General features: G+C 44.4%; 1 protein-coding gene across 7 annotated transcripts in view; it reads left to right on the top strand.

The window, feature by feature from the left end:
• Positions 1 to 23,222, top strand: part of LOC147122003 (protein odr-4 homolog) — a 440,279-nt gene that overhangs the window by 13,225 nt on the left and 403,832 nt on the right. For all 7 annotated transcript variants that reach the window (XM_085982624.1, XM_085982628.1, XM_085982625.1 and 4 more), the window contains one exon: positions 19,915 to 19,962. The gene's annotated coding sequence lies outside the window, so the exon portion shown is untranslated. The remainder of the gene's footprint in view (positions 1 to 19,914; positions 19,963 to 23,222) is intronic.

The raw sequence follows: 23,222 nt of genomic DNA, 5'->3' as shown, positions 1-23,222 counted from the left end.
TGGATGAAGGGGCCGAGTGTACTGTAGCCAAATTTGCTGATGACACAAAGATAGGTGGGTTAGCAAGTTGTGAGGAGGACACAGAGAGGCCCAGAAATTCGGGTCCCCACGCGTGAGTACGCACTGGGTACTCGCGTAGGCCCAACGAAAGTGCCGGTTTCGTGCATGCACTGCACATGCGCGGGAAACCGGAACTTCCGTTCCCTTGAAAGAAGGGGTTGACAGGTGGAACGCGTGCGCCGGAGAGGCAGCCCGTGCGCATCGAACTTACATTTTTTTTTGCAGGTTTCTCCGAGAGGGTAAGTCTCCAGCAGTTACACTTTTAAACAGCAGGCACAAGGCCTGCTTTTAACAAGGTAAGTGGCGAATTAATTAAAATTAAAACATTTTTTCCACAGGTTTATTATTTTTAAATACTTTAAAGAAAGGTAAGTTTATTTTTAGCCCCGTTAGAAAATGTAATTATTTTTTTCAAAAATTTAAATTATTGTTTAAAATAGTTATTTCATGTAATTTATAGTTATTTTAAAAATGTGATGTTTTTTTAAAAATGTATTTGAAGTTTTAATTATGTTTTGGGGCTTATAGTATTTATAGGTTTGACAGCTCTTCCCGTCAAATTTATGAATGAAGCATTCCCTGCTACCATTGGCTCTCCATGGCCCACGTGATCCCAGGGGATGATTCGAACTAACTGCAACCCTGGGATACGCAAGCACTGCGCGCCGGCAGTTGGAGTAGGCCCAGGATCGGAATCCCACGCGGGCCCACAGCTCAACGGCTGGCGCGCAAGATAAGTGCAGGTCGGGGGCTTGCACCCGCGGGAAGCCCCCGACCCGAATTTCTGGGCCAAAGAGCCTGCAAAGGGATATAGCTAGGTTAAGTGAGTGGGCAAAAATTTGGCATATGGAGTACAATGTGGGAAAATGTGAGGTTATCCACTTTGGAAGGAAAAATGAAAAAGCAATGAATTATTTAAATGGAGTGAGACTACAAAATGCTGCGGTACAAAGGGGTCTGGGGATACTAGAACCACAAAAAGTTAGCACGCAGGTACAGCAAGTAATTAGGAAGGCTAATGGAATGTTGGCCTTTATTGCAAGGGGTATGGAGTATAAAAGTAGGGAAGTTTTGATGCAACTTTACAGGGCGCTGGTGAGACCGCACTTGGAGTACTGCGTACAGTTTTGGTCTCCATATTTAAATAAGGATATATTTGCATTGGAGGCAGTGCAGAGAAGGTTCACTAGGTTGATTCCTGGGATGAAGGGGTTGACGTATGATGAAAGGTTGAGCAGGTTGGGCCTATACTCATTGGAGTTTAGAAGAATGAGAGGTGATCTTATTGAAACAAATAAGATTCTGAGGGGGATTGACAGGGTGGATGCTGAGAGGATGTTTCCCCTAGTCGGGGTATCTCGAACTAGGGGGCATAGTTTCAGAATAAAGGGTCGCCCATTTAAGATGGAGATGAGGAATTTCTTCTCTCAGAGGGTCGTGAATCTTTGGAATTCTCTACCCCAGAGAGCTGTGGAGGCAGAGTCATTGAATATATTCAAGGCGGAGATTGACAGATTCAAGGCGGAGATTGACATACATTTGAACTACAAGGGGTATGGGGAGAGAGCGGGAAAGTGGTGTTGAGGCCAAGATTGGATCAGCCATGATCTTATTGAATGGCGGCGCAGGCTCGAGGGGCTGATTGGCCTACTCCTGCTCCTGTTTCTTATGTTCTTATGTTGCCTACAGCTGTCAGCAAAAGAACAGTGAAAACTAAATTTTTTAAAACGCATAAAATATTTTTTTTAAATACCAGGGAGGGAATTTAGCGAGTAATCTAACTGAGAGTTCGAATTACATCATAAACCACAAGCTAATCAAATACAGGAAACTTTCAATTTACCGGCACCTAAATAACCGGAAATCTCGGTTAACTGGCAAAATTCAGGAGTAGGTTCAGGTAAGTTTTACTTCATATTGTACTTGCCTTCCTCGATCTGTTGCTGTGCAAGGGTGTGGCTGCAGCTGTTGCTAAGCTACAGAGACACTTGGACCTTGTGGCCATTGTTCTGCACCTGTTGCTAAGCAACAGGGTTTGTTGCTTTATACGGAGCTCTCAGCTCTCCATATCTTTTACTATAGCTCTCGGTTATCCGGAATTTTTGATGAACCGACACCACGTCGATCCCGTCGGTGCTGGATAAAAAAATGTTTCCTGTAATATCTTTGCTTAAAAACTTTCAACATAGCAATAAAGAGAAAACATTTGCCATCTAAACATACTAGTTTGAAACAAACTCTTAAAGTTTACTTTTTTCTGTCAGTGTTGTTTCTGCAATTCACTATGTTGGATCACTTATTTCACACCTAATTTATGTTGCCAGATAAGCGAAGGTGTCTTATACCAACTACATTGCCTCCTCCTCCGAACACAAACAACATGTATTCGTAGTAAAATGTCTCAAGGCGCGTCACAGTAGTGTTATCAAACAAAATTTGACACTGAGCCACATAAGGAGATATTAGGAAAGGAAAGGGGTTGGTTTTAAGGAGCTTCTTAAAGGAGGAGAGAGAGATAGAGAGGCGGAGAGGTTTAGGGAGGGAATTCCAGAGCTTAGAGCCTAGGCAGCTGAAGGCAGGGCTGCCAGTGGTGGAGCGATTAAAATCAGGAATGCACAAGAGGTGCAAGTTAGGATATGGGTAGCAGAGATTCGGATGAGCTCAGGTTTATGGAGGGTCGAAAATGGGAGGCCAGCCAGCAGAGCATTGGAATAGTCACGTCTAGCGGTAACAAAGGCAAGGATCAGGGTTTCAGCAGCTGATGAGCTGAGGCAGGCTCGCAGATGGGCAGTGTTACGGAGGTAGAAGCAGGTTCTTTTGGTGATGGTGTGGCATATGTGGTCAGAAGCTCATCTCAGTGTCAAATGACACCAAGGTTGTGAACGATCTGTTTCACCCTCCAACAGTTGCTAGGGAGACGGATGGAGTCGGTGGCTAGGGAACGGTGTTTGTGGCATAAAAAATGTTAAATTTCAGGCAGACAGCACATCTTTTGTGATGCTGCAAGTCTGATTGAGGCAAACCTTTTTTTCTTTCGGAGTGACTGAACAACATGGCCAAACTGCATCATCGGCGACATTGCAATGACTGTTGACACCACAACCATATTAACAACACGGCCAACCTGCACCACGTCAATAGATGCGTCCTATTTCTGAACACTTAACTCTGAAATCAGAGCTACACCAATTTACTTCCACTTATAATGATTGGAATTGAAGACGTGCATTATAGAAAACACTATCCTGTGTTTGCCTGTATATTTGTCAGTAGCGGTTTCTAACCCTAACTTGAACGACTGATCCCTAACCCCTAATTATAAATCCTAAATTGTGTAGTTTCTAAACCTAGCCCTAACACTCTAACCCCCTAATCCTAAATCGCAGAGTGTCAATGTGCCATCATCGATGGTGCAGGTCGACTGTATTTATACTTTTTTCTCTGCAGATTTAGATACAAACAAAACAGCAAATATGTAATCAGAATACAGAATGTTACTGTCTCTCTTTTCATTATCTGAAAATCAGGACTGTCTTATTTGTCATTACAGAACCAACTGCACGATTTTTAGATTCACATTTATTTCCTTCTAATCTCTATTAATTGCAGTGTTCAAAAAGAAAGTCTCTGGGCAGCTACTAGGCAGCTGTGATCACAGTAGCTTATATTTTTCATATAAGAACACTGTTTAATTGCCTATCTTTAGTGCTTGGAAGTCACATCTGGTCAGCTTTCCAACCCTATTGTTTAAACCTGAGGAGATTCTGCCAGGGCCACTCGGCTCCAGACCTAATTTCAGCCTTGGTCCAAACTTAGACAAAAGAGCTGAATTCCAGAGATAAGGTGAGAGTGACTACCCTTGACATCAAGATACCATTCAAATGAGTATGGCACCAAGGAGCCCTAGTAAAACTGAAGTCAATGGGGATCAGGAGGAAAACTCTCCACTGGCTAGAGTCATACCTGGCACAAAGAAAGATGGTTATGGTTGTTGGAGGCCAATCAACTCAACCCCAGGTCATCGCTGCAGGAGTTAGTCATGTCAGAAGTGGAGCTGTTTGCTGATGATTGCACAGTATTCAGCTCCGTTTGCAATTCCTCAGATAATGAAGCAGTCCATGCCCACGTGCAGCAAGACCTGGACACCATTTAGGCTTGGGCTAATGCATGGCGTGAATGCTACTTGCCACTTAACTGTCAGGCAATGACCATCTCCAACAAGAGATAGCCTAACCACCTCTCCTTGATATTCAATGGAATTACCTTCGACAAGTCTCCCACCATCAACATTCTGGGGGTCACCATTGACCAGAAACTCAACTGGACCAGGCACGTAAATGCTCTGGCTACTAGAGCTGGTCAGAGGCTGGGTATTCTGCAACGAGTAGCTCAGCTCCTGATTCCCCAAAGCCTTTCCACCACCTACAAGGCACAAGTTGGAACTGTAATGGAATAGTCTTCACTTGCTTGGATGGGTGCAGTTACAAAAACATCAAGAAGCTTGGTACTATCCAGGACAAATCAGTCACATGATAGGCACCTCATCCACTAGCTTAAATGTCCACCCACTCTACCACTGGCATACTGTGGCAGCTGTGTGTACTAGCTACAGCAACTCGCCATGGCTTCTTTGGCAGCACCTTCCAAACCCGCAACCTCCACCTCTAGGACAAGGGGGGCAGGTGCATAGGAACATCATCACCTCCCAAGTTCCCCTCCAAGTCACACACCATTCTGACGTGGACATATATCATTGTCCCATCAACCATCGTGGTTGAAAATCCTGGAACTCGCAACCTACCAGCATTGTGGGAGTACCTTCACCACACGGCCTGCAATCAAATAAAGCAAGCATGTTGATAGTCCATTACCAAAGAGTGTGTGCATAACACATCTGGAGAGCAAACGGGCCCAGAAATTGTGGGAGGATTGTTACTTTGTTAAAACAAATCCTGTTTCCATTATAAATTATCAAAAGCATGTTTTAAGCTGGATGGTGCACTGTGCAGAATTTTTGGAACTGACATTCTGACCCATAAAAGTGGTGACTATGAATAATTGTGGGTTGACACTTAGCTTAATTGTGTCAGCCTTGGCTCAGTGGTAGCACTCTCAACTCTGAGTCAGAAGGTCAAGACCAGCCATAGTGTACAGATCATACACCCGTTGACCTCACATATGCATAGTTGCCAACTGTTCACTTTTGGAGCAGACATTCATCTTTTCCAATCCCAGTTTATGTGGGGGGCTGGAAAATAGGTAATTCAGGGGACTACTTTTATACTCAGTGGCTCGCTCACTTCAGCATTGTTATTTTTGTTTTTGCTTCTGGCCAGGCTGCCAATTATCTTGGCTTGTGTGTGTGCGATAGCACAGGACAGGCTTGCACTCTCCTCCCTGCACTGCAATTCCGAGAGCAGCTACATAGGATTACATAGGATATATGGCACAGAAACAGGCCATTCGGCCCAACCAGTCCATGCCGGCTTTTATGCTCCACATGAGCCTCCTCCCGTCTTTCCTCCTCTAAATCTATCAGCATAACCCTCTATTCCCTTTTCTCTCATATGCTTGCCTAGCCTCCCCTTAACTGCATCTATACTATTCACTTCAACCACTCCCTGTGGTAGCGACTTCCACATTCTCACCACTGTCTGGGTAAAGAAGTTTCTTCTGAATTCCCTATTGGATTTCTTGGCGTCAATCTTATATTGATGGCCTCTAGTTATGCTCTTCCCCACAAGTGGAAACATTCTCTTTATATCCACTCTATCAAAACCTTTCATAATTAAAAAAAAACCTCTATTAGGTCACCCCTCAGCCTTTTTTCCAAGAGAAAAGAGACCCAGCCTGTTCATCCTTTCCTGATATGTATACCCTCGCACTTCTGGTATCATCCTTGCAAATGTTCTCTGCACCCTCTCCAGTGCCTCTATATCCTTTTTATAATATGGCGACCAGAACTGTACGCAGTACTCCAAGTGTGGTCTAATCAAGGTTCGATACAGATTTAGCATAACTTCCCTACTTTTCAATTCTATCCCTCTAGAAAGAAACCCTAGTGCTTGGTTTGCTTTTTTTATGGCCTTGCTAACCTGTGTCGCAACTTTTAGTGATTTGTGTATTTGTACTCCGAGGTCCCTTTGTTCCTCTACCCCACCTAGACTCGCACCCTCCAAGTAATAAGTAACCTCCATTAACTTCCTACCAAAATGTAATACCTCACATTTATCTGTGTTGAACTTCATTTGCCAATTATATGCCCATTCTGCAAGTTTATTAATGTCCTCCTGTAATTTGTTGCAGTCCTCCTCAGTATTGACGATCCCTCCCAATTTGGTGTCATCCGCAAATTTAGAAATTGTGTTTTTGATTCCAAAGTCTAAATCGTTAATGTAAATTGTGAACAGCAGTGGTCCCAGCACTGATCCTTGTGGAACACCACAACCCACCTTTTGCCACTGTGAATAGCTACCCTTTACCCCTACTCTCTGCTTTCTGTCTTGAAGCCAGCCAGCAATCCATTCTACTACTTGTCCCCTGACTCCGCGTTCTCTGACCTTGTTCATCAGTATTATGGGGTACCTCATTGAAGGCCTTTTGAAAATCTAGATAAATTACATCTACTGCATTACCATTGTTTACTCTCTCTGTTACCTCTTCAAAAAATTCAGTGAGGTTGGTCAAGCATGATGTTCCTTTCTGAAATCCATGCTGAGTATTCCTTATTATATTTTTGGTTTCTAGATGTTCTTCTGTTTTCTCCTTTAGTAGGGATTCTGTTATTTTTCCTACCACCGATGTTAAGCTGACTGGTCTAGAATTCCCTGGACATGTTCTATCCCCCTTAAATATAGGTATTACGTTAGCTATCTGCCAGTCCTCTGGCACTACACCTTTTTCTAACAAATTATTAAATATGTGTAGTAATGCCCCTGCTATCTCTTCCCTAGATTCTGTTTAAATGCGTGGATGCAATCCCTCCGGACCAGGGGTTTTATCCTCTTTGAGTTTGATTAGTTTATTTAATATATCTCTTTCTTTAATTTTAAAGGCACTTACCTCATTACTCATCACATCATCCAATGTCATGTCCACCTGTTCTATCTCCCTGGTAAATACTGAAGCAAAATAATTATTTAATATATCCCTATCGTTACCTGTGGTCGTTTCCTGTCTATCCCTTAATGGCTGTATTCCCATCCCAACCTTTTTTTTATTGATGTGCCTGTAAAATATTTTACTATTTGTTTTATGTTCCTTGATAATTTAATTGCATAGTTCCTCTTTGCCTCCCTAATTGTTTTTTTGACTTCTCTCCTAATCTTTTCGTATTCTCCCTTATCATGCACTCCCCTGCTGTCTATGTACTTAATGTATGCCTCTTTCCTTACCCTCAATTGTTCCCTTATAGCTTTATTCATCCATGGATTCTCATTATTGTTTAGTTTGGTCTTTCCTTTCAGCGGAATATATTTTTCCTGCACTCTGTTGAACACCATTTTAAATGTTTCCCATAGCTAGTGTGTGTGGGCATGAATGTGACAGAGGGCTGTGCACAGCTACTGTTTGCTTAGGGGGTGCTCTGTAAATCTGGTGGCCACTTGCAACATGATGGATTGAACTGTGCCCATCTCTGCGGTTCTGTGACGGAGAACAACATGGAAGTGATGCGCCCACTCTTTTAATTCATTTTTATGGGATGTAGGCATCGCTGGCAAGGCCAGCATTTATTGCCCATCCCTAATTGCCCTTGAGAAGGTGGTGGTGAACCGCCTTCTTGAACTGCTGCAGTCCGTGTGGTGAAGGTACTCCCACAGTGCTGTTAGGTAGGGTGTTCCACGATTTTGACCCAGCGACGATATACTTTCAATTCGGGATGATGTGTGACTTGGAGGGGAACTTGGAGGTGGTGGTGTTCCCATGCGCCTGCTACCCTTGTCCTTCTAGATGGAAGAGCTTGCAGGTTTGGGAGGTGCTGCCGAAGAAGCCTTGGTGAGTTGCTGTAGTGCATCTTGTAGATGGTACACACTGTAGCCACGGTACGCCAGTGGTAGAGGGAGTTAATTTTTACGGTGGTGGATGGGGTGCCAATCAAGCGGGCTGCTTTGTCCTGGATGGTGTCGAGCTTCTTGAGTGTTGTTGGAGCTGCACTCATCCAGGCAAGTGGAGAGTGTTCCATCACACTCCTTACTTGTGCCTTGTAGATGGTGGAAAGGCTTTGGGGAGTCAGGACGTGAGACACTCGCTGCAAAATACCTAGCCTCTGACCTGCTCCTGTTGCCACAGTAGTTATGTCATAGAGTTATGACAGCACAGAAGGAGGCCATTCGGCCCATCAAGTCCGTGCTAGCTCTCTGTAGAGCAATCCAGTCAGTCCCATTCCTCCGCTCTATCCCTGTAGCCCTGCAAGTTTATTTCTCTCAGTGCCTATCCGGTCTCCCCTTGAAAACATTGAGGCCTAGAAATTCAGTGCCCTTAGCACCGATTTTGCGGCGCTAGAGGGCCTAGCGCTGCAATTGGCGCCGGTTCCTAAATTGCCTGGCGCCCTTCCGCGGCGGTAGACCGGTAGCGCTGCGCCGGCACCGATGACGTCATCGGTGTGCGCAGCGTCCCGGTTGCCGTGGTAACCCGGCCCCAAGCCGAAATTCAGTTGCGGCCGCCTCGCCAGTGGCAGCCGCAACTAAGACTCCGGCAAACGAGTGTTGCCGGAGTCTGCGCCGGCGCTTTAAGGAGGCGCGGCGGCCGGCCGCTTTCCCGCCGGCCGCCTGCCCGCAGCTCCCTCCCCGGACTTCCCCCCCCCCCCGCCCGGAACAGATGCAAGCCCGGCACTTGTCCAAGGTGCCGGGCTCATTTTTGATGAGATTTGCGCGGGCCGCGGCCGGGTGCAGGCAGCTCCTCCTTAACGGAAGGAGGAGGCCTGCACTTCCCGAGCCTGCCGCACCGCAGCGGGCGCCGCAATGCGGCGCGTTGCGCCAGTTTTCAGGCGCTAAAACCCTTCAGTAGCGCCGGCAGCCGTTTGGGCGCGGCGCTACTGAATTTTTGGCGCGCGCAAAGGGCTTTAGCGCCGGCGCTAACTTCCGGCGCTAAAGCCCTGGCGCAGCGCAAACTCAATTTCTAGGCCTGAGAGTCTCCATTTCCACCACTTCCGTTGGCAGCGAATTCCAGGTCCTCACCACTCGCTGTGTAAAAAAAGTTTTTCCACATGTCCCCCCTGTATCTCTTGCCCAAAACCTTAAATCTGTGTCCCCTAGTTCTTGTACCATCAACTAGAGAGAACAGCCTTTCGCCATCTAGACTATCCAGATCCGTTATAATCTTGTACACCTCTATCAAATCACCCCTCAAACTCCTTTGCTCTGATGAAATCAAATCCAGCTTCTCCAACATGTCCTTGTAGCTAAGATCCCCCATCCCTGGAACCATTCTGGTAAGTCTCCTCTACACCCTCTCAAGGGCCTTCATATCCTTCCTAAAGTGTGGTGACCAGAACTGGACACAGTGCTCCAGTTGTGGCCTAACCAGCATTTTATAAAGGTTCAGCATAACTTCTCTACTTTTGTACTCAATACCTCTATTTATGAAGCCAAAGATCCCATATGCTTTGTTAACCACCCTCTCAATATGTCCTGCCACCTTCAGGGACCTATGCACATCAACTCCCAGGTCCCTCTGTCCCTGCACACTCTTTAAAACTGTGCCATTAAGTGCATATTGCCTCTCCCTGTTCCTTCTGCCAAAATGCATCACCTCACACTTCTCTGTATTAAATCCCATCTGCCCATTCTGCTAGCCTTTCTATGTCCTGTTGCAGTCGATTGGTTTCATCCTCACTGTTTGCCACACTCCCAAGTTTGGTGTCATCGGCAAATTTAGAAATTCTACTCTGTATTCCAATATCCAGGTCATTTATATATATCAAAAAAGCAGTGGCTCCAGCACTGACCCTTGGGGAACACCACTGTCTACCATCCTCCAGTCTGAAAAACAGCCATTTACCACAACTCGCTGTTTTCTGTCCTTAAGCCAATTCCTTATCCAAGCTGTCGCTGACCCACCTATTCCATGAGCCTCAACTTTGTTAACCAGCCTTCTATGTGGTACTTTGTCAAACGTCTTCTGAAAATCCATGTAGACAACATCCATTGCATTCCCTTCAACAATCCTCTCTGTTACTTCATCAAAAAATTCAATTAGATTAGTCAAACACGATCTGCCTTTTACAAATCCGTGTTGGCTCTCCTTAATTAGCTTAAACGTCTCGTTTCTAAAACTTTACCCACCACTGATGTTGAACTGACTGGCCTGTAGTTACTAGGATTGTCCTTACACCCTTTCTTCTTTACCCACCACTGATGTTGAACTGACCGGCCTGTAGTTACTAGGATTGTTCTTACACCCTTTCTTCTTTACCCACCACTGATGTTGAACTGACCGGCCTGTAGTTACTAGGATTGTCCTTACACCCTTTCTTGAACAATGGTGTCACATTTGCCACTTTCTAATCCTCAGACACCTCCCCCGCATCTAGGGAAGATTGGAAAATTATGGCAAGCCCTTCCACTATCGCCTCCCCCAGTTCCGTTAGCAACCTGGGATGCAAGCCATCTGGACCAGGCGACTTGTCCACTCTAAGCATACCCAGCCTTTCTAGTACATCCTGTCTATCAATTTTCACCCCTTCCATTGCTTCTACCTTTTCCACTTCTGATATTTTGTCAGCATCCACCTCCTTAGTAAATACCGATACAAAGTACTCATTGAGTATTCTAGCCTTTCCCTGCGCCTCTAAGCATATATCACCTTCTTTGTCTCTAATAGGCCCCACCCCGCCTCTTACTACCCGCTTACTGTTTACATGCCGGTAGAAGATTTTTGGGTTCCCTTTTATGTTAACTGCCATTCTACTCTTATATTCTCTCTTTGCCAGTCTTATTTTCATCTTCACACCCCCTCTCAACTTACTGCATTTGGTCTGGTTCTCCCTTGAAGAATTCACCTGACATTCATCATACACCCTCTTTCTTTGTTTCATCATCTTCTCTATCTTCCTCGTCATTGAAGGAGCCCTTGCTTTGGTTCCCTTACCTTTCCCTCTTGTTGGAACGTACCTAGCCTGTACTTGGAACATCTCCTTAAAGATTACCCATTGTTCCGTTACAGTTTTTCTTGTCAATCTTTGGTTCTATTTTACCCTGGCTAGATCCTTTCACATCCCATTGAAGTTAGCCCTATTCCAGTTTAGAAGCTCCAGTCTAGATTGTTTCTTGCTCCTCTCCGTTGCTAATCTAAATCTTACGATACGATGATCACTCGTACCCAAGTGTTCCCCCACAGACACTTGGTCGACCTGGCCGACCTCATTCCCCAGCACCAGATCCAGCAATGCCTCCTTCCTAGTTGGACCAAGAACATATTGATCAAGGAAATTCTCGTGAACACATTTCAGAAATTCCTCCCCCTCCTTTCCCTTTACCCTAGCATTATCCCAATCGATATTTGGGTAATTAAAGTCCCCCAATATCACCACTCTATAGCTCTTGCATATCTCTGCGATTTCCCTGCAGATTTGCTCCTCTATCTCCCTCTCACTATTTGGAGGCCTATAGAATACCCCCAATAGTGTGATCATACCCGTTTTGCTCCTCAACTCTAGCCAAATGGATTCTGTCCTTGTCCCCTCAAGAACATCCTCCCTTTCCAACAATACAATGTCTTCCTTAATCAGCACTGCCACCCCACCTCCCTTTTTTCCTTCCCTATCTTTTCTGAACACCTTGTACCCTTGAATATTAAGTGCCCAGCCCTCACCGTTTTTAAGCCATGTTTCCGTTATTGCCACAACATCATATTGCCACACAGCTAATTGTGCTTGTAGCTCACCAACCTTATTCACCACACTTTGTGCGTTTACGTACATGAATTCTAAACCCATTTTTTGTAGTCTTTCTTTGTCTGCTCCTATCTAATATGGTACTACTTCCGCCTCTAGTACTACTTTCTTCTCTAGTACTATCCAACACGCTCACTCTTTTATGCACCTTATTCCTCTTTTCTGCTCCTATATGCTGGTGCCCACGCTCCTGCTAAGTTAGTTTAAACCCTTCACAACAGCACTAACAAACCTCCCCGCGAGAATATTGGTCCCGGCTCTGTTGAGGTGTAACCCGTCCAGCTTGTACAGGTCCCACCTTCCCCAGAAACGGTCCCAATGCCTCGGGAATCTAAAGCCCTCCCTCCTGCACCATATCTCCAGCCACGCATTCATCTGTTCTATCCTCCTATTCCTGTAATCACTAGCATAGAAACAGAGAAGATAGGAGCAGGAGTAGGCTATTCGGCCCCTCGAGCCTGCTCCGCCATTCAATGAGATCATGGCTGATCATCCAAATTCAGTACCCTGTCCCTGCCTTCTCCCTTTAGCCTTAAGAAATATATCTAACTCCTTCTTGAATATATTTAATGAATTGGCCTCAACTGCCTTCTATGGTAGAGAATTCCACAGGTTCACCACTCTCTGGGTGAAGAAATTCCTCCTCATCTCAGTCCTAAATGGCTTACCCCTTATCCTTAGACTGTGACCCCTGGTTCTGGACCCCCCCCCCCCCGCCATCGGGAACATCCTTCCTGCATCTAGTCTGTCTAGTCCTGTTAGAATTTTATAAGTTTCAATGAGATCCCCTCTCATTCTTCTAAACTCCAGCGAGTATAAGCCCAATTGACCCAATCTCTCCTCATACGTCATTCCTGCCATCCTAGGTATCAGCCTGGTGAATCTTCGCTGCACTCCCTCCATGGCAAGCACATCCTTCCTCAGATAAGGCGACCAAAACTGCACACAATACTCAAGGTGTGGTCTCACCAAGGCCCTGTACAACTGCAGCAAGACATCCTTGTTCCTGTACTCGAATCCTCTCGCTACGAAGGCCAACATACCATTTGCCTTCTTAACCGCCTGCTGCACCTGCATGCTTACCTTCAGCGACTGATGCACAAGGACATCCAGGTCTCATTGCACTTCCCCTTCTCCCAATCTATTGCCGTTCAGATAATAATCTGCCTTCCTGTTTTTGCCACCAAAGTGGATAACCTCGCATTTATCCACATTATACTGCACCGGCCACACATCTGCCCAATCACCTAACCTGTCCAAATCATACTGGAGTTTCTCAGCATCCTCCTCACAGCACACACGCCCACCCAGCTTTGTGTCGTCAGCAAATTCCCCATTTTCTCTGTACCACCTTTTTTAAATATTGGTGTTACATTAGCTACCCTCCAATCCATGGGAACTGTTCCAGAGTCTATAGAATTTTGGAAGATGACCAACAATGCATCTACTATTTCTAGGGCCACTTCCTTTACATTATTGTCTGCTACCCTCCTTACCATTCCCACCTCCAGCACTACTGAGATCCATGCAATGTTTTTGCTACCTTGACTCTGCAAAGCCTGCCTCACTTGCCTCTTGAGCTCCACACTATACAAACTCCCGAAGTCAAATTTCCACCACTTAAACTCTGTTCTGTTTGGCTATCTCCCTGTCCTAGCACATTGAATCTGAATGATCATTGTAAGACGTTCAGATTAGAGTCATAGAGAGAGTCATAGAGTAATACAGCACGGATAGAGGCCCTTCGGCCCATCGTGTCCGCGCCGGCCATCAAGCCCTGTCTAATCTAATCCCATATTCCAGCATTTGGCCCGTAGCCTTGTATGCTATGGCATTTCAAGTGCACATCCAAATGCTTCTTAAATGTTGTGAGGGTTTCTGCCTCCACAACCCTTTCAGGCAGTGAGTTCCAGACTCCAACCCACCCTCTGGGTGAAAAAGTTCTTTCTCAAATCCCCTCTAAACCTCCCGCCCTTTACCTTGAATCTATGCCCCCTAGTTATTGACCCCTCTACTGAGGGAAAAAGCTCCTCAGCATCCATCCTATCTATGCCCCTCATAATTTTGTACACCTAGATTGTCTGACAATTTATAGAGTTCAGACCCATGGAACAGACAACTCGAAACAAAGGGCAGGATTTTCATTCTGCCGTGGAGTCGGGATTGGAGGCGTGCGGGGGGTTAAAATTCCGAAATCAGGGGTCCCTTTATCTGAATGCATGTAGCATTCATAACAAAATGGACGAGTTAACGGCACAAATAACTACATATGGGTATGATCTTGTGGCCATTACAGAAACATGGCTGCAGGGTGACCATGACTGGGAATTAAACATACCAGGGTATTTAACAATCAGGAAGGACAGGCAGGAAGGAAGGGGAGGTGGGGTGGCTATGTTAATAAAGGAAGGAATCACTGTAATACAGATAAATGATATTGGGTCAAAGGATCAGGATAGTGAAACAGTTTGGGTGGAGATAAGGAATAATAAGGGGAAAAAAACACTAGTGGGCGTAGTCTATAGGCCTCCTAACAGTTGTAACTCTGTTAGACGGAGTATTAATCAGGAAATAGTTGGGGCTTGTAATAAGGGAACAGCTATAATTATGGGGGATTTTAACTATCATATTAACTGGACAAATCAAATTGGGCAGGGCAGCCTTGAGGAAGAGTTCATTGCATGTATTAGGGATGGGTTTCTTGAGCAGTATGTAACTGAACCGACCAGGGGGCAAGCAACCTTAGATCTGGTCCTGTGTAATGAGTCAGGATTAATTAAAAATGTCCTAGTAAAGGATCCCCTTGGAATGAGTGACCATAACATGGTTGAATTCCATATTCAATTAGAGGGTGAGAAGGTTGGATCTCAAACAAGCGTACTGAGCTTGAATAAAGGAGACTATGAAGGTATGAGAGCGGAATTGATTAGAGTGGACTGGGAAAATAGATTTAACGGGTAAGACGGTACATGAGCAGTGGTGTACATTTAAGGAGTTATTTTACAACTTTCAAAAAATATACCACTGAGGAAAAACGGGTGTAAAAGAAATGATAGCCATCCATGGCTAAGTAAAGTAATTAAGGATAGTATCCGACTAAATACAAGGGCATATAAGGTAGCCAAATCTAGTGGGAGGATAGAAGATTGGGAAGTCTTCAAAAGACAGCAAAAAATAACTAAAAGATTAATTAAGAAAGGGAAGATAGATTATGAAAGTAAATTAGCAAAAAATATAAAAACAGATAGCAAGAGTTTCTATAGTTATATAAAAAGAAAAAGGGTGGCTAAAGTAAATGTTGGTCCCTTAGAGGATGAGACAGGGAAATTAATGGTGGAAAACATGGAGATGGCAAAAACGCTGAACAAATATTTTGTTTCAGTCTTTATGGTAGAGGACACTAAGAATATCCCAACACTGGACAAACAGGGGGCTCTAGGGGGGGAGGAGCTAAATACGATTAAAATCACTAAGGAATTGGTACTCGGTAAAATAATGGGACTCAAGGCAGATAAATCCCCTGGACCTGATGGCTTACATCCTAGTGTCTTGAGGGAAGTGGCGGTAGGGATTGTGGATGCATTGGTAATAATTTTCCAAAACTCCCTGGACTCCGCAAAGGTCCCGGCAGATTGGAAAACTGCTAATGTAACACCCTTATTTAAAAAGGGTAGTAGGCAGAAGGCTGGAAACTATAGACCAGTTAGCCTAACATCTGTGGTTGGTAAAATTTTGCAGTCCATTATTAAGGAGACAGTAACGGGGCATTTGGATAAACATAATCTAATAGGACAAAGTCAGCATGGTTTTATGAAGGGGAAGTCATGTTTGACAAATTTGCTTGAGTTCTTTGAGAACGTAACATACAGGGTGGATAAAGGGGAACCAGTGGACGTAGTGTATTTAGACGTCCAAAAGGCATTTGACAAGGTGCCACACAAAAGATTATTGCTCAAGATAAAAAATCACGGGATTGGGGGTAATGTTCTGGCATGGGTGGAGGATTGGTTATCTAACAGAAAGCAGAGAGTTGGGAGAAATGGTTCATTCTCAGACTGGCAATCAGTAACTAGTGGTGTTCTGCAGGGGTCAGTGCTGGGTCCCCAACTCTTTACAATCTATATTAACGATTTGGAGGAGGGGACCGAGTGTAACATATCAAAGTTTGCAGATGATACAAAGATGGGAGGGAAAGTAGTGAGTGAGGAGGACATAAAAAACCTGCAAAGGGACATCGACAGGCTAAGTAAGTGGGCAGAGATTTGGCAGATGGAATACAATACTGGAAAGTGTGAGGTTATGCACTTTGGCAGGAAAAATCGTAGAGCAAGTTATTATCTTAATGGCAAGAAACTGGAAAGTACTGAAGTACAAAGGGATCTGGGTGTCCTGGTGCACGAAACTCAAAAGGTTAGTATGCAGGTGCAGCAAGTGATTAAGAAGGCCAATGGAATGTTGGCTTTCATTGCTAGGGGGATAGAATATAAAAATAGGGAGGTATTGCTTCAGTTGTACAAGGTATTGGTGAGACCGCACCTGGAATACTGCGTACACTTTTGGTGTCCATACTTAAGAAAAGACATACTTGCTCTCGAGTCAGTACAAAGAAGGTTCACTCGGTTAATCCCGGGGATGAGGGGATGGACATATGAGGAGATGTTGAGTAGATTGGGACTCTACACATTGGAGTTCAGAAGAATGAGAGGCGACCTTATTGAAACATATAAGATTGTGAAGGGGTTGGATCGGGTGGATGCGGGGAGGATGTTCCCGATGATGGGTGAAACTAGAACTAGGGGGCATAGTCTTAGAATAAGGGGCTGCTCTTTCAAAACTGAGATGAGGAGGAACTACTTCATTCAGAGGGTGGTAGGTCCATGGAATATGCTGCCCCAAAAAGCTGTAGAAGCTACATCATTACATAAATTTAAAACAGAAATACACAGTTTCCTAGAAGTAAAGGGAATTAAGGGTTACGGGGAGCGGGCAGGAATTTGGACATGAGTCTAGGTTCGGATCGGTCATGGCCCTGTGGGTAGCGGAGCGGGCCCAGGGGCCGTGTAGACTGATCCTGCTCCTATTTCGTGTGTCTAATTCTGTTAGATTCAGGAGATGGTTCTGTGATAGTAGATTGGCGGTTAGGATCAGATCAGCCATGATCTTATTGAATGGCGGAGCAGGCTCGAGGGGCCGATTGGCCTACTCCTGCTCCTATTTCTTATGTTCTTATTCCCGACGGCTCCAAACCACGCCAAGTTAGAGGAGGCGGGCCGTCGGGTTGAAGGACTTGGAGGGGTCGCGATGTCGGTGTTCAGGTGAGTGATGTGTGCATGAGTGCAAAGGTGAGTGTGTTTGGTGTGTCTAAAGTGATTAAATAAGTTTTACATACCTTTTCTTACCTTTTCAGCCTTCCTTCCTTTAGGTTCCGGGAGTCCCTCATCTCACCGGCACAGAAAGCAGAATGGCTGCGAACTGTCAAAAGTGACAGCTTGCAGCTTTCTGTGCAGGAGAGCTTTCTAACTGAGTCTGTGGAGAAGGACTCGGGTTAGAAGTAAGACTGTCAGTGTTTGACAGCTTCAAACAGCTGTGAAACACTGATATTTCATCTGTCAAAAGCTCTTGACAGATGAAATTTCAGTCTGTGACGTCACCTGTTGCCGGGTGGCCCTTAATTGGCCTGCTGAGCCCGCTGGGCGGGCTCAACAAGGTCAATCAAGTTAAAATCACGTGGATTGGCCGCATCTCGATGGAGGCGGGACAACAACCCCTTAAGTTGTAGTCCCGACTCCTGAGTTAAATTCCTGCCCAAAGATTTCAGGGTAAACTTTTCTTTACTTAAATTAGCAAGAGGTTACACGTAAGTACCAAATACAACCCGTACTCAATTCATTTACTTATTACAAGTAAGCACGCACAAATCTAAATCATTTACTTTAAGCTCAAGTGATCATAAGCAACCACATACATACTAACACCAGTGAGAGGTCAAGTCAGCGATGACTAGACATATGACATTAACTGGCAACTGACCACGTTGCCCTTGACTGCTGCAGCGAGTGGTCAATTTACAGCATCTTTTATACCCCAAAACTTGGCAACTCCTCCACCGCATTCATGTCCCGAACTCTCTGAATAGCGTTCTTTTCACTCTCTCAGTTTGCTATCTGTTTTGACACTTAGTTAACCAAAGCCAGGGGTTGGGAAAAGTCCTTGTTTTTGCATCTGAAGGTTGACTCCTTGTTCTCTCAGAACTTTTCAAGATCTTATCTTTTGGAGGGAAAAATAGCTTGCACATTTATTTTACAAATGTTTAGCCAAGAAGTCTTGCCCTCAAAAGCTTGTCAGTACATCAAATTTGGTCACTTTAGGTTCAGTCAAGTTTACCGTGAATGGTGTATTCTTACATCCTCATTACAAATATCTGCATGCCCTCATTTCCCCTCGACCTCTACAACTTCTCACAACCCATGTTCCTTGATCCTTTTAACTCTGGCACCCTGAGCACAACCTCATTCCCTCCATTCACCATTGATGACAGGACTTTCAGCTGCTTCAGGCCTGTTGTTTGTAATTTTATTACATAGAAATACTAAGAAGTTACAACATGGAAACAGACCACTCGACCCAATCAATCTATTGTGACTGTTTACCCTTCACATGAGAAAATAGCCCTAATCACATATACCCACCCTTTTCCCTTCATTCCAATTTCTTTCATCCATCTATCCAATCTATTTTTGACTGTTGACAAAGTTTGTGCCTCTATCACTAACTCTGGAAGTGAATTCCACAGTCTCATAATGCTGTGTAAAGAAATTTCTCTCGGTTTCTGTTCTAAATCTCTTGCATTTAATCTTATATCTGTGGCCCCTCATTCTTGACCCCTTGAGTACTGGAAATAATCTGCTTCTATCTACCCTGTCCCATTCTTTTATAATTTAAAACACTTCTATCATATCGCCCCATAACCTGCGTTGTTCTCACACAAAAAAAGACCCATTTTTATCATCTTTTCTCGCATTTGTATTTCCTCATACCAGGCAGCATCCCAGTGAATCTGTGTTGTACGCTGTCTGAAGCCTCAATATACTTCCTATAGTGTGGAGCCCAGTACTGCACAGAGTACTTTGAGCCCACAGGTTATATTAAGATCTTCTATCAGCTCATCATTAACTCTTGGCTTTTATATTCTGTATCTCTTGTGATAAAACCTAGAATTCCATTTGTTGTTTTTACAGCCTTAACAACCTTTAAATTCATGTGAGCCTGTACCCCAAATTTCTCTGCTCTTCCATGGCACTGAGCCTATTTCCATTCAGAATATAACTGCTGCTGTTATTTTTTTTCTTGCTAAATGCCATGACCTTACTACCTCTCTTCATCTTTAAAAGCTTCCTCAAAACTTAATTTTGTGATCATACTTTCACTTATCTCTCATAACTCTTCAATTACTGATTGCCATTCTTTACTCCTTTATAAAGTGCCTTAGGATATTTTCTACACTAGAGGTGCTATATAAATGTTATTTCTAGGCCTTTTCTAAATTTGCTTTGGCGTTTCATTATTTACTATTTGGGGAAAAAATTATATGATCCTTGTATTTAGGATGTTCCGAGGTACCTGCATTGTGGCAAAGTAGACCTGGTGTAACAGCACTATATTGTAATTACAAATTCTTTTTGCAGCCCATTGTGATACTGTTACCCTCCCAAAAGTACTTTGTGCCAGTATATGTTATCGAGAACTTACTCATAAATCAAATATTCTATACTGTATTGTGTTACCACAGCTTGTATAAAAGTGCATTTTATTGAAATTTGAAATGTTGAAAATCCTTTTCTCATGGGAACTATTAGAGAAGTCGCATCGTTATCAGTTTAAAAGAACCTTTGTTGTAGTAAGAATAAGATTTCCTTTAAAAAAAAAAATTTAAAAAAATTTTTCCTTCCCATTTCACTCAGTTGGATCTTCTGTACCATTCCCAGCTGAGAGGGTTGACGTATTTCCAGGTAATCATCTATGCCATTGTCAAATTGGTTGTTAGCTGTCCGATGATTTGTTTTCACTCCTTTCCCAGGGACAAACACCTGCCTCTTCAGCACTACCCCAGCTTGATATGGGTGAAAAGTTGTATCATACTGCTATGGTGCAGTGTGCTGACTTTCCAATGCATCAATTTACATTACAAAAAGCTGCATTATTGCAAATTAAAAAGTAATGGGGTAGAGTTTCCGCTTTAGGCACAGTCGGGAAATTGCGGTCAAAATGCGCTGGTTAGGTTAGGCTTCAAGTTTCCGCTAAAATTCATCTGCATAATCACAAATTAAAAATCTTCCATGAACCAGTGCAATCGGGCAGCGTAATAGAATGTAATCATTTCATATTTTTAAATTTCCATTAAAAAGTATTCCTTGTTATATTTAAGAGTGGAAACCTGGTGCAGTGTTATTAATGCAGCTGAAAATGGGTTTATCAACAAAAATAAACATTTTTAATAAGGGTGTGCAGCAGCGTTCCCCTTAAGTTGCATGGTCGCGCAGCGCTCCAGGGATCCCGTGCAGCAACTCACCAAGGCTTCTTCGGCAGCACCTCCCAAACCCGCAACCTCTTCCACCTAGAAGGACAAGGGCAGCAGGCGCATGGGAGCACCACCACCTCCAAGTTCCCCTCCAAGCCACACACCATCCTGACTTAGAAGTATATCGCCGATCCTTCATTGTCGCTGAGTCAAAATCCTGGAACTCCCTACCTAACAGCACTGTGGGAGTACCTTCACCACACGGACTGCAGCGGTTCAAGAAGGCGGCTCCCCACCACCTTCTCAAGGGCAACTAGGGATGGGCAATATATGCTGGCTTTGCCAGCGACACCCACAACCCATAAACGAATTTTTTTAAAAAGCCGGCTTTTCAATGCAAAAACCGTGCATTTGCGATATTTTGAATGGCCCGTGCAGCCCCCGCGGGTTCCAAATAATATTAGAGGGAACATTGGTCTGCAGCCTTCCACCTGTGAGTAACCTGATTTAAAATCACTGAAAATTACTTAAAAAAAACGATACTGAACCATTCGCTAGTTTAATTGGTGTACACGAGCCAGTTTCTTAGTAAATTAAATATTTTTTGATATGAAAAAACGTTTAAAACATGCTTACTAGTACCTGTGCGCCTAAGAAAATGATTGCAATTTGAAGAGCCTTCCCGAATCAGCAGAATCTCGTAATTTTGACCTGGGGACATGGACAGTTTTCTGGGCAGGGTCTGGTTCAGGCAAATTGAATCTTGAACCAGCGTAAAAGATCGCAGAACACACGAGCGTAAGAGGTTTTGGGCGTAACTCACTTGTGTTTCAATTTCCCCGATCTTTTGTGCTGGTTCAGCTAATTCAGCCTGAATTCAGCTGATATGACCAGCGGAAATTCGATCCCAACAATTTTTAAAATTAGTAGCTACTTCAAACTGGTTTCTCATTAGTGCATTCTCAGTCATAGAGTTATACAGCACAGAAAGAGGCCCATCGCGTCCGCGCTGGCCATCAGGCCCTGTCTAATCTAATCCCATTTTCCAGCATTTGGTCCGTAGCCTTGTATGCTATGGCATTTCAAGTGCTCATCCAAATGCTTCTTGAATGTTGTGAGGGTTCCTGCCTCTACCACCCTTTCAGGCAGTGAATTCCAGATTCCAACCACCCTCTGGGTGAAAAAGTTCTTCCTCAAATCCCCTCTAAACCTCCTGCCCCTTACCTTGAATCTATGCCCCCTGGTTATTGACCCCTCTACTAAGGGAAAAAGTTCCTCTCTACCCTATCTATGCACCTCATAATTTTATACACCTCAATCAGGTCCCCCCTCAGCCTTCTCTGCTCCAAGGAAAACAACCCCAGCCTGTCCAGTCTTTCTTCATAGCTGAAGCGCTCCAGCCCAGGTAACATCCTGGTGAATCTCCTCTGCACCCTCTCCAAAGCAATCACATCCTTCCTATAGTGTGGCGACCAGAACTGCACACAGTACTCCAGCTGCGGCCTAACTAGCATTTTGTACAGCTCCATCATAACCTCCCTGCTCTTATATTCTATGCCTCGGCTAATGAAGGCACGTATCCCATATGCCTTTTTAACCACCTTATCCACCTGTTCTGCTGCCTTCAGGGATCTATGTACATGCACACCAAGGTCCCTCTGATCCTCTGTCTTTCCTAGGGTCTTGCCATTCATTGTGTATTCCCTTGCCTTGTTACTCCCTCCAAAATGCATCACCTCACACTTTTCAGGGTTAAATTCCATTTGCCACTGTTCCGCCCATCTGACCAACCCATCTATATCGTCCTGCAGACTGAGGCTACACTCCTCGCTATTTACCACCCCACCAATTTTCGTGTCATCTGCGAACTTACTGATCATACCTTTTACATTCACATCCAAATCATTAATGTAGACCACAAACAGCAAGGGACCCAGCACCGATCCCTGCGGTACCCCACTGGACACAGGCTTCCAGTCACAAAAACAACCTTCGACCATCACCCTGTGCCTTCTGCCACTAAGCCAGTTTTGTATCCAATGTGCCAAGGCACCCTGGATCCCATGGGCTCTTACCTTCTTGACCAGTCTCCTATGCGGGACTTTATCGAAAGCCTTACTGAAATCCATGTATACCTCATCCACACACCTAGTCACCCCCTCGAAAAATTCAATCAAATTAGTCAGACATGATCTTCCCTTGACAAAGCCATGCTGACCATCCCTGATTAATCATTGCCTCTCCAAGTGGAGACTAATTCTGTCCCTCAGAATTTTTTCCAATAATTTCCCTACCACTGATGTTAGGCTCACTGGCCTGTAATTCCCTGGTTTATCCCTACTACCCTTCTTGAATAATGGTACTATGTTAGCTGTTCTCCAGTCCTCTGGCACATCCCCTGTGGCCAGAGAGGTTCTGAAAATTTGTGTCAGAGCCCCTGCAATCTCCTCCTTTGCCTCACACAGCAGCCTGGGATACATCTCGTCCGGGCCTGGGGATTTATCCACTTTTAAGCCTGCTAAAACCGCTAGTACCTCCTCCCTCTCGATGCTAATATGTTCAAGTATATCACAGTCCCCCTGCCTGATTTCTATGTCTACATTGTCCTTCTCCATAGTGAACACAGATGCAAAAAATTCATTTAAAACCCCACCTACATCTTCTGGCTCCACACACAGATTGCCACTTTGGTCCCTAATGGGCCCTACTCTTTCCCTAGTTATCCTCTTGCCCTTATATACTTATATAAAA

The sequence above is a fragment of the Somniosus microcephalus genome, chromosome 3 (genome assembly GCF_052327205.1).
Source record: "Somniosus microcephalus isolate GS21.2 chromosome 3, FLI_Smic_1.0, whole genome shotgun sequence".
Taxonomy (NCBI): domain Eukaryota; kingdom Metazoa; phylum Chordata; class Chondrichthyes; order Squaliformes; family Somniosidae; genus Somniosus; species Somniosus microcephalus.
Note: the sequence above shows the minus strand (reverse complement) of the source record. Positions and strands in the feature narration are given on the sequence as shown.